Below are 12,122 nucleotides of genomic sequence, written 5' to 3' on the forward strand. Positions count from 1 at the left end.
GTCACATATACTTATGCCTTCACACCAACATTGTTGCCCACCGCAGGACAAAGCAAACTGTACTTCTGTTTGCTGCAAATTTACCCTATTAACGTCAATAGAAACCTTTGTTTTGGTAGAAGTGCTCCTAGCTTTTGCAACTTTATATGTGATACAGCAAACCCCCTCAATTCATAATGATTTAAATGCCTGAGGTCGTGGTAATGCCCCAGGTGTAGTAAAAAATGTGTCAGTATGTTCTGTGTTTGCGCAGGTAAAAATCAAAGGGCAAGCAGTTCATGACAATGTTTTTGCCTCAGATGATTTTCCTGTGTTATCTGAGCATAGGAAGATAATGCAACAATTTCAATTAAAAATATTTAGCTCCAATATTTGAGAAATTGTATAATTACATCCATACTCCTGTTATAAACCATGCTATTCAAACCTGAACAACCAGAAAAACGAAACAAACAAACAAAAAAAAACAAAACAAAGCAAAAAAAACCCACTGGTTTCAGCCAGATTAATACAGCCAGATTTTTCCAGTTGTTATTTGGCTGCTCTTAGTACTTGGGCATCATCTGTTCCCCTCTGCTGTGCACAGTGAGGCTGACAGCTGGGGACAGGAGTTAGGGCTTCAGTTGTCCAAACTGAAAGAGAGAGATGGTAGTCAGGCTTCCAGACCCTAAAGGCTAATGGAATTTATAATTACTGACTCCATTAAGGCAGAAAAATAATTCACACATAGGTAGCAGTGCCAACCGTTGGAGACAGAAGTGCAGGACAAGTTCTCAACTCTGGTTGAATATCAAATAAATAAATAACATTCTGCTACAGAAATCTGCCAAATGGAAATATTACTATGCTATGCACAGACTTGTGCTTTCTATCCATGCACTTACCCTTGGTCAAGGCAGAGCTATGCATGGTAATGGAAATAAAAGGAAATAAAAGAGTAGCACGGTAATGGAAATAAAAGGCCACATGCTCTGCAACCTGATTATTGCCTCTATATTATAAACAAACATTGTATGTAGGCTTCTTGACTCACTTCAGATTCTGAATGCTCAGGAAATTTTGACAGACCCGAGGCCATATTCATTCTTGTTATGCCCAGAAAATAACGAAGTCCTGGAAGAACAAAATAGGCTTTTTATGGATGTTTGATTACAAACAGAATAGCAATATTCTGATTTCCTTGGGCAGAATTTGCTAAAGAAACTGCACTTATTTTCTGTCCTTCTTTCCTTTGCCTCGAGCTGCTTTCTTCAGAACAGGGCTTTCACTCTGTTGTCTTGCCATTACAGAAGCAGTCTTCAGAAGTATTTATGCAGAGTAGTACTGCTGCTATCTATTCATTGAAGGAAGTATCAGCTCTGCCTTGTTAATCATGAATGTGGTTCTGCTTGTGTCCCTAATCACATTTGTTTTTCCAAAGTCTAAATATTTAATCAGAATTTTTATCTCACTTGTGCTGTGCATCCACCAGACTACCCACCCACGCTTTCTCTTTTCCCTATCCACAGCAACATGGAACAAGTAGTTGCAGGAACATTAGGTTTCTTATTTCGTGATGTGATTAGAACTAACTAATAAGATGTCAGTTCTGGCAGAAACACTGCTTGCAGCTGTGGTGTTAATAATGCCTCTCTCTCTCTCCCAAGGATTCCCTGAATTCTGCTGGGATTGGGGTCCTCCTACAGAGGGGACGCTCTTTCAGCACACTGTTCTCGTAAAGCTTGCTTTCATCATCCATGCTGCATTTGGCTGTTTTGTTTGCCCATGGTCAGCCCATTGCCATTGTGGGACGGGGTACAGTAACATGTATTTACTGTAAACTCAGCTCCTCGTGTTGTTTTTTGAGGGAGGCATTCTGCCTGAGAATAAGAGCAAATTTTGGACCTCTGTGTACAAATCACTAAATTTTAATTAAAATTGAAAGACTTCATAAAGATTTGTTACTTGCTCATCAGGGTTCCCCAAGACTTTTTTTCCTTTTGACATAAGGGTTTTTTTTGCCGTATTGCTTACTTTCACAGGCAAAGTTACTTGGCCAGTGCTTCTGAGATTTACGCATTGCTGTGTGTATTTTGCTATCTATGCATCTACCAGAGCAATTCCACAGTGAATGCCTTCCCCTAGAACAATTTCAGCTACTTGCTTAAGCTACATATTTATTTATTTATTTATTTTGTCCCTTCAAAGAATTGAAAACAAAGATTGGGATACCAAATCAGCTGTATTATTAGAGCACAACAAATACGCCCGTGTCATTCCTTCATGGAGTGTGTATTGAGGACATGCTTAAAACATTTAAGAGATGTCATTTACAAAGTGTCTCATTGCTGAACTTACAACTGTCTGGGGATTTGCTACATGTCAAAATTAATACTAAACAGCAAATATTATATTTTGGAGTTATTGGAAAAGCCAGCTGACAGATTCTTATGTTCCAGCTATATTTGCACAATGTTACAAAATTTACTTGTTTAGATTTCTTTAGTAAATCGCCTTGATCTCATGTATGATACTCTTTTAAAATGGCACAAACTCACTCTGTGCTTTAAAACACCCATGCTGAAAGTTTTATACATCAGAGCTTCCCTTTAGCTTCTATAAATGCCATTACAGCACCCAAAGGAATGGTGTGGTCTGGAAGCACTTCTAAAAGCCTAACAGCACGAGAAACATGTTAGATCTTGAAGAAGTAGGAACTGATGAAAGCATCCCATGTTCTCACTTTCTGTTTCGTTTTTTGAAAACTTTATCTATGGGACATGTGTTCTAACTGAGTCATATACCCATTTGATTCCTTATTCTCTTGGAGAACCAAGTGCCCAGTTTTATCTCTCAGAGTGAGCCTTGGTTAGTCAGGGGAAGTGCAGACGTTATCACAGGGAGTTGAATTACTCAAGTAATTGTTGCCCACATAAACAGGCATGGGCATGTTATGAGAAGTGCATCCTCAGGCTATTTGCATTTTGCTATTGACCAGTTTGTCACAGAGAAGAGAGCATGGAGCACCAAGTGACACCACTGATTCTGTTCGCTGGTCAGAATTTTCACTGGACTAAACCTGTCCTTCACTGCAAAATTCTGAGGCAGAAAATGATCTAGAAATTAAGATGATCATTTCAGAAAGTTCAATTGTACAGTACTGTGTACTGTGATTTAATTCTAGATGTCTCCACTTGTATGCTGTTAAACTAAAGGATTACTTTCTTTGTAAGTTCTCCTATGAACAAAGTTATTTTTTTTACTGCTAGATTCAGTGATCTAATGCATCCTTCACCTATAAATGCTTTCATCTACAAATGCTAGATATAGCAATTCTGTGCCAGGAGTTTTCTAACTGTAAGTATTTTGGTATGTACACAACAAAAATCTCTGCTAATAAAATTGCAAACAAGTTCATAATAAAGATTTATATTCACATGGTGTGCTAAATTACATCCAAATTTCAAAATGGATCTCAGTAGTTTTGTAATTTGTGTTAGGAATGAATTTTATCCTTGGTTTTGAAAGAAGGACTCTGAGGTAGGCTTTTAGAAAGTTCTCACACAGAGCAGATAAGTGAAGCAGAGAAATAGAGTACTCAATTGAACCATCCTCTGCTGAACATTGACTATTTCACAAAGCATTGTCACAACATTGAAATTAGTCAGCTTTTTTCAGATTCAGCTTTTCTGGTCTGAATGCTGAGCCACTGTGCAGGCCAGTTAAAGGCAGCAGTTTCATTATTGTTAATTGTGCTTGTTAATAGGGCACCAGGGCACTGACAGAGTTCCTCTGACTGTCTGTGGCAGAAATTGCCTGAGAATCTCATGTCAGAATATTTTCCATGTATTTTCCTATTCTAATACAAGTGACAAAAGCAGTGGTAGTAAGCTGTATACTGTAAATCCCAGAAAGCTATGTGCAACCTGTCTGCTTATGCACACAGGAGATCTCAATTCTGTTACTGCTCTTGAAGAAGGAAGGAAGGAGGATACTGTTTGTATTTATGTCCATTCCAGAAACAGTGCTCAGACTGAACCAAGAAGCATGTTTTTTCTCATCAAGGTTCCATTCTGAATGGTGATTTCTTACATGGCAGGGACATCTGCTGGTGCTGAAGTAACCCTGCAGATCTGAGCAGCTTGTCCCAGAGCTATCCCAGTCTGTGGTCTAGGGGCACGTGGGAGCCCTCACTGCAAGGCTGAAGCTCCACAAATGGGACCTTGGACTCTCTATAAGGAGCAGTAAAGTTTTTAGAAAGGTAATTCAAAATGTTGGACTTGCTTTTGCAGAAATGTAGTTTAGTTGCACACTGCCTGATTTTACCTGCTTTTGTTACTTAAAGAGGTTGAATATGTATGAGAGGTTGAGAGAATTGCCTCAGATTGCACCAGGGAAGGTTCAGGTTGGATATTAGGAAAAAATTCTCCAAAAGAGGGGTCAGGCACTGGCACAGGCTGGCCAGGGAGGTCGTGGAGCCTCCGTTCATAGAAGTGTTCAAGAAGAGTCTGGATGTGGTACTTAAGGTCATGGTTTGGAGGCCAGTATTGGTGATAGGATCTCAGAGGTCTTTTTCAACCTTTATGGAAAATTATCAGCCCCACTGAAATGAATGGTGAAGAAGGCAGGCTGTACACCTCAACAGGCTGTGACATTTCTCAAAGGAAAGGTGAGAGCTGATTAAGTCAATAAATGTCTTTTTGGGAGAATGTGCAAATAGAATGCACCAGACAAAAGTGATTTGTTTCTGTTGAGTTAAGATCAGAGGTTTAAAAGCTAATCTTGTATGATGAAAATTGGTTAGGAATAATAAAAGATCTTTTTCTATATACAGGATTTTCCATGGAATAAATCAGAATTTCTAAGAGAAGATTGGTTTACAGTAATATTTCAGGTATACCAGGAATTCTCTTAGAAGTTAATTGTCCAATATTTGTGCAGTCATCTTTGACTACACAAATTGATATATATTTTTAGATAAAATCAGATAGTGGTTCTCCAGGAGTGAACCTAAAGCACTCCAGCAGCTAATGGGCCCAGCTTGTCTACAGTTAATATGGTATGTACTTTATGTCTTCAGCATCAGCTAGTTCGTTTGCAGATGCAGCCTCTAGAATTTCCTGATGAAGCTACAGATAATTAACTCCGTTAAGATTTTCATAGTGTCTGATATATAGGTGAGAATTTGTGGCATTAAAACTCTTTGAAAGACAGCCCTTGTTCTACAGGTTTTCCAAGACTCCTAAATTTATATGGCACAGTGGTGTCCATTGGAAAGATGTCAGAGTGTTTGTTCTATGTTGGCAAACTTTTGTCCTTACAGGTTTTGTTATCCACAGCAGTTTTACCAGTGACTTCAGCAGAAAAAGTTTCAGGTCAAAGACTTTTGTGTTCCCTAATTCCACGGTACTTGTTTGGGTACTGAAACTTAAGATTCAGATTGGGGGTGAAAGAAAAAATTCCTAAGGCTGAGTTGCAGAACACAGATACCAATCCTCTCAACTGCACCCTCCGCCTGCAAAAGGCATAATAATAATAGTTTGGAGTACAATTTGTTCTATAGATTACCCCATATAAATGCTACATGTGATATAATCCTGCTTGTTTTAGGCACCACCAAGATATAAATCATCTATTTACCCAGCTGCAGTGGATTATGCCATATGATTAAAATAGGCACTACGAAGTTCATGTATGGGTAGGACATAATTAAGCTGGGATTTCAAATTATAAGCAAAAGTAATTGCATTGATGTCTTCAGTAATTCAATTTCTTCCACAACAGAAGGGAAAAATGGAACAAGGTTAGCATTCATGTGCCTGCAGAAGTCTCAAAAGAATGTGTTTGTCACTTGTAGTGAAGGTACCCAATCTGTTCCTCCAAGTACAGATTCTTTAATGTTCTTTGAGTATTTCCATACTGCTGAAGATAGCTGACTGTGGTACTGGGGTGGCTGAACTATCCTATCCTTTCTCTATCCCATCTTCATCCTCCAAATCTTATCATGCAGGCACACATTAAAAAATGGTAATGGCTGTTCAGTGAAGTGAGTCACAGCACAGTGGGTTAGGTAAGGTTTATGTGAGCTTTGTAGTACTTAGGGGCAAGTCTGATAAACCTCACTGGGTTTGGAACTTATTACCAAAAAACCTTACTGACAGAGTGAGGAGACCCTGCACAGCCCTGTGTTCCTGTGTCTGGGATGAGAATCCCACTTACATTTTATTGTATTGAAAACCCTCCGTTGTAACAGTAATATTAATAATACCAACAATAACGATGCAGCTGGAAAAAAATTTCAGTGAAGGGTACGAAGAAGAACATGCTGGGTATGTTTAAGCCCAAAAGGCAGCAGAGGGCCTGTAGTTGTCGCCAGGGGGCAGAAGAAGCCTAGGGTTGGGGCTGCTGAGCTGCGGCTCTTTCCACTCGGGATTCCTGCTTATACAATCAAACTCATACAATCCTCTGACCAAAAATGTAAGCACACGATTTGACGCAGTTATACCCAGCTGTGCTATTAGCTCAGTCTTGAAATACGATGTTTGAAACGAGGGTTGTTTATAGCCTGATGGAGAGATTAGGTCTCTTTGGAAAAGAGATTAGCCGCCTTTTGGGAAGGAGGATCTCCAGGAAGCCAGGTGTTTAACACTGTCCTTAGGCACTCTTCTCTGCTCCTTTAAAAACCAGTCGTAAGACAAGCTCTGTTTCTTGGGGGAGAAGATATCAGCATAAAACATAACTCTCTTCCCCCCTTCATCTTTGTACATTCATCTTTTGATTCTGGCACCCAGCATGAATTGTTGTTCTGATACACAACAAGAAGTTGCTTGTGTGCATTCAGCACATAACACATGTCCTTGTCACGGTTCTGTCAGCTCCTGTGAGGCCACAGAAAATCCAGAAACATGGGAGCAGCCTTTTAGTATCTAATGGGGGGATATGAGAAAGAAGGGGCAGACTCTTTAGAAGAGTCTGTTGTGATAGAACAAGGGGAAATGGTTTCAGAACAAAGAGATGAGATTGATATTGCATATAAGGAAGTTTTTTTACAACAGGGAGGTGAGGCACACTGCCTGAGGTTGCCTGGATTGATGGTGGATGCCTCATCCCTAGAGACACTCAAGATCAGGCTGGATGGGGTTCTGAGCATCTGAATGAGCTGTTAGTGTCCCTTTTCACTGCAGAGGAGTTGGACTGGATGGCCTTTAAAGGTTCTTTCCACTTCAAACAATGCTGTGATTTCTATGATTCTTTTCAGGATCACTGCCCAATACTAATTTTAAATTTTAACATTAAATTTTAATGATAATACCTGACCTTATAGAGGTGGCAAGCCTGGAAATCTCTATCTTCACAGAAATTATCCCCAAAATTATTTCAAATGACCTCAAAGCATTGTGAGATAGGTATTTTAGCATGAATTTATGTGAATTCTTGATTTTAAATCTAAAGTCCAAATCAGAGCCTGCTCCTTCCTGCCCGCAGCTCTGGATCTAATGAACAAATAGCATACCTGACTGCTTCCAACAGCTTAGAGGAGGAGCTGGCACAGCCCCGTTGGATGGACCGCAGGATCTGAGCTGTTCCAAACTCATCCAGCAGTTCTGTTCTAGACAAGAATAACCCTTTAAATTGGAGCTCTGAGCATTGCCAAATAATTTAGCTAATGAATTATTCATTTGGATCAAAGCTTGTAATGATTATTTTTAGAAATTTTTCCACTTACAACTTAAGGAAGAGGACAGACAGACTCCCCAGAGAACTTAGCTAAATCCCCTGCCTAATGTAATACATGCCTAATAAATCTAATCTTTTCATTAACACAGAACTTAATTTAATGAGGAATGGAATATTATAATTAATAACATAGTAGTACAATATATATATATATAAAACATAGATAACAGCATCATTGGTGAACTTTAGAATGAATCATGTAATGAAAGGGATTCAGCAATCAAAGCCTCTTTTTTGGTATAATTTGCAGGCTGCCTTGGTGTAAAGAGATATACTTCCCCACAGAATGGACTGGTGTAGCCTGAGATACCAGTGAACTTTGAGATAAACAGCTTCCTCCTGCAAAAGTCCAAAGTGACACTGAATGCTCATCTGCATGAGCTTCATCACACTTCAGAGGTGACTTGAAATGAAATCTTGGTTCTTTTCAGGGATTCCAATCTATGATTCATCTTCAAAGCAATAAAGATAATGGTTTCCAGTCTCTACTGATTAGTTCCTAGATTAAAATTGCAGATGTTACTAAACAAATAGAGACATCAAATTCTTTTGAGCATAAGAATAGAGTTCAAAATGTCCTTGACAAATTGCAAAAATGAGCTTAAAAATAGAGTGAAACTAAAAAGACACCAGAGTAAAACTTGAAATAAAACCTAATATTCCCTATAATATTCCCCTATAATAATAATAATTCCCTATAATATTCCCCCATATTCCCTAATAAATAATTTATGGGTGGGATTAATCATCATTGATGCAAAATAGGGAACAACTGGGAATCATTTCTGAAGAAAAGAATATGAGTTGGTATAGGCTATAAACTGGTCTCCTGTCAACCATGCCATGTCATTGGAAAAATAGTTAAAGTCATCCTGGGATGTATTACCAAAAATAAATTTTGCAAGTTGCATGAAACATTTCCTTCTAGTGTACCTTTCCTTAGTAAAGCTTCAGCTGGAATATATTATTTGCTTTTAAGTGCTCCTCATCAGAGGAGTAGACCAGTGGGATCTGCTCAAATTAAAGATGAGAGGGTAAAGAATGTTGACTCCCTGGTGTAAGGTGACAAGGAGAAGAATTTGAAAAATTTGAGGAGCCCAAGCCTCAATGCTGGGCTTTTAAAACTGATAAAAGAAAAAACATCATCTTAAAGTCTTTAATCTTTTCAGTGGGAAAAAGGGAAGAATAATATGATAAATTAATAAAAATAATACAATGAAATTACTTAATAAATATGTAGGAATATAAAGATAGAAAGAAATGAAAAGTAAGCAAGTTAGAAAGTTTTAATCCGTACTTTAGATGGTACATTAGAGATGAAGACTTCAACTAAAGCTCCTGGGAAGACATAACTGCAGATGGCCTGTGAGGATGTACTCAGCACTTGAAGGAATGTTGGTTTAGAGTTTCTTCCTGCTTACCATATCACTACTTAAAACTACTCTAGTTTATGAATAGCAAGTGGGTACAGTTATGTTGTTTACAATTAGGCTTACTTTACAAACTGTGCTTCTTGGAAGTTCCAGCTCATCTCTTGCTTCTGAAAAGTGTGTTTTGTTTTTTTAATCCTGCTGTTCTCCTTCTCATTAGCTTTACTTATGCTGGGGAGAGGCTTAGTGATCTGTAACTCTTAGTGCTTATGGTTTTCTAAAGGTATGCCTATGTTCCCATGGCTAGCCTCCCTTAAAATTCACTTTACTTACAGCCTAAGAAAATAAGATAATTTTAAGTCATGCTGATGTTTAAAAGCAGGCTGAACAGCAGTCTGTGAAAAGTGGTTGTGTTGTGGAGTAGGGGAAGAGGGGATGACTTCATGAGACCCCTTCCAATACTGTGATCTTGAGAGGCTGAAGGAATTAGTTGATCAGCGTCTTATACTTGCTCGTGACTTTGCTCCAGGGCAAAGCTATGATCTGGGACTTTATTTGAGTGATTTATCATATTTTTGTGTTTCATGTTTTCCAGTGACCTATTCTGCATTAGGTCATGGGTTTTTTTTCATGGTTTGTTTGTTTTTTTTTCTATATTCTTTATTGTTTAAAACTAAGTTACCTGGAAACTATTACCCTTTTGTCCATCTGAAAGTTTTTTAGTGCAGTCCATGTCCATTCCAGTTTAGTTTTTACCGTATATAATCAACAACAATATCAGCTTTCATGAAGTGTTCAGCTTTGTTTGTTTTCTTGCTTAAAATTTCTGCTTTAGGGTTTTCCCTTTAAAATGTGCAATGCATTCATTTATGTTTTGTTTGTGCCATCAGCATATTTCCTGCTAACAAACAGACTGTTTCTGTGAGAGGTTATTTTCTGATTTTTTGTGTTTTTCCTCAGGTACAGACCTCATATATTAAATGTTCTCTGCTGACCTCTTTCTTTTGGGCTTTCTATGCAAGCAGTTAATGAGCTTCTGTATTGCATTAAGGCCTTGTTGACTGCTCCCCGGAGAAGAGCACTCTTCTATGGATGGAGTAATAGCACACAAATATTAAAGTCTGTTCCCAAGACACTTAGACTGTGAGCTTTGAGAAGTAGGGGAGGAGATTTGTTCTTTGTGCCATGTTGTAATGGTAGATGAGGGAGCACTTAGCAGCTCCCTGCTCTGTCTCTGTGGAATCCCACCTCCAAAACGGGACAAACCTCACACATCCAGATACCACTTCCTTTCCTACACCTCATCTTTATACCCACAGTGAAAAAATATCCAGAGCACAGGGACTGGGAGTGTTCCCAGAGTGCACAACCAGAGAAACAGGAACGCTGAATCTGAGATGGGAAATAACAACCTGGACCTCATCAGTGCTATGACTGTACATATGAAACCAGTAACACATAGCTACATTTGTCTGAGAATCACATTCAAATTACAAAGAATACACAAAGCAAATAACAATGCAGTGCTGCATTAGGGACACTAAACTTCACAGGCCAGGAAATTTAGATGAACCATAAACTTTTCTGAAATAAGTTCAACTCTACCTCACATTTCCTGCCCTTTTCATAAACACTCCAAAAGGTTTCTCAATACACTATCATGCAATCAAGATGACAATTTGCTTTAAGAAACAAGCTGAGATTGGGAAACAAGTATTACCATGCTCAAGAGTTGTGGCATGAAACCACAGCTGTGAGGTAGAAGGTTAATTTGGCACAGCTATAATAAACCAATAACCCTTTGCACCACCACTGCCTCTGGTCATGAAGAGAAAGTAGGCCACTGTATACGTATGTTACTATTAAGGAATGAAACCATACTATTGTAATAGGAAGGAAGGATGAAAGAAGGTGTTGCCTTGGTCGTTGTTTTATTTTCAAGTTCTCTTGGCTCTGCTTTTAAGCAGATTAAGAAACATTCAGATTTTCAGTTTCAATACTGATTTGCAAACTGCTGGTGTTTGGAAAGTTAAATGCTTCTATCTCTTGCTTTTTCTTTTGGAGGAAGCAGAATGTGTCAGGATTTGTTCCTTGAAGAATGAAGTATTCTTACTCCTTAGGCACTTCCTCTATTTCTGATCCCAAATACAGCTTGCTAAGATCCATGCATACAAAAATGAGAGAGAATCAGCATTAAGACCGCAGAAGTACCTTCAGTTGGCAGTATCACTCCCACATTGCATTTTAGAATGGTACCTGGAAGGACTGAGACAAATATGAAACAGCTGCCTCAAATCCTGTGTTATTAACGTGTTAGGTCATATTAAACTGTTTCTTCAATGGAATTAATAGCTCTGGATGAAGCAGGAGAGTCACGTTTATTTGCTGCCAAGCTATTATTCTGATCATTCATGGGAAAAATCCAGAGCAAGTACCTTCCAGGGCAGGAAAGGTGCATGCTATTTTAAGACTAAGCACCTGACAGTGAAAAAAAAAATCATACTTTCTGCATCTCACGGAAAAATCAGATACGTAATCTGAATCATGTGGCTCCACGATGACTACTTAGTCACATAGCATGAGTGTACATTTTTGTCAGATCTGACATTTTCCTACGCATACTATTTTTTCAAGGTGTAGAAATTCCTCTTAAGCTAAAATGTAGTTGCATACCTTCCTTAAATGTAGTTGCAGTAAGTAATATTCTAAATTGCAGCTAGTGAAATGTACAAGATGCAGTCATTTGACACAGCACATGAATCTTTAATTTGGATTCATAATAGTCTTTTAATACCCAGATGTACACTATTTGTGTATTGTGATTGTAGTCATCTAAAGAGCACTTCGAGGAAAGATAGCAAATAGAACAGGTTCTGACAGTGTGCACCTACACATCTGCTAAATCATGTGACATTTCCAAATGGCCTTCCCTACAGCAGTATTTGACAACTGATGAAACCTGGGTTGTTAAATCTGACAATATCTCTGTCTGTATCTCCAGGACACTTGTAGTTAGAAGGTCCTCAGCTTTGTGTC

The sequence above is a fragment of the Centrocercus urophasianus genome, unplaced genomic scaffold, assembly GCF_019232065.1.
Source record: "Centrocercus urophasianus isolate 14NV4802_14NV808 unplaced genomic scaffold, USGS_Curo_1.0 seq_14, whole genome shotgun sequence".
In the NCBI taxonomy this organism is placed as follows: domain Eukaryota; kingdom Metazoa; phylum Chordata; class Aves; order Galliformes; family Phasianidae; genus Centrocercus; species Centrocercus urophasianus.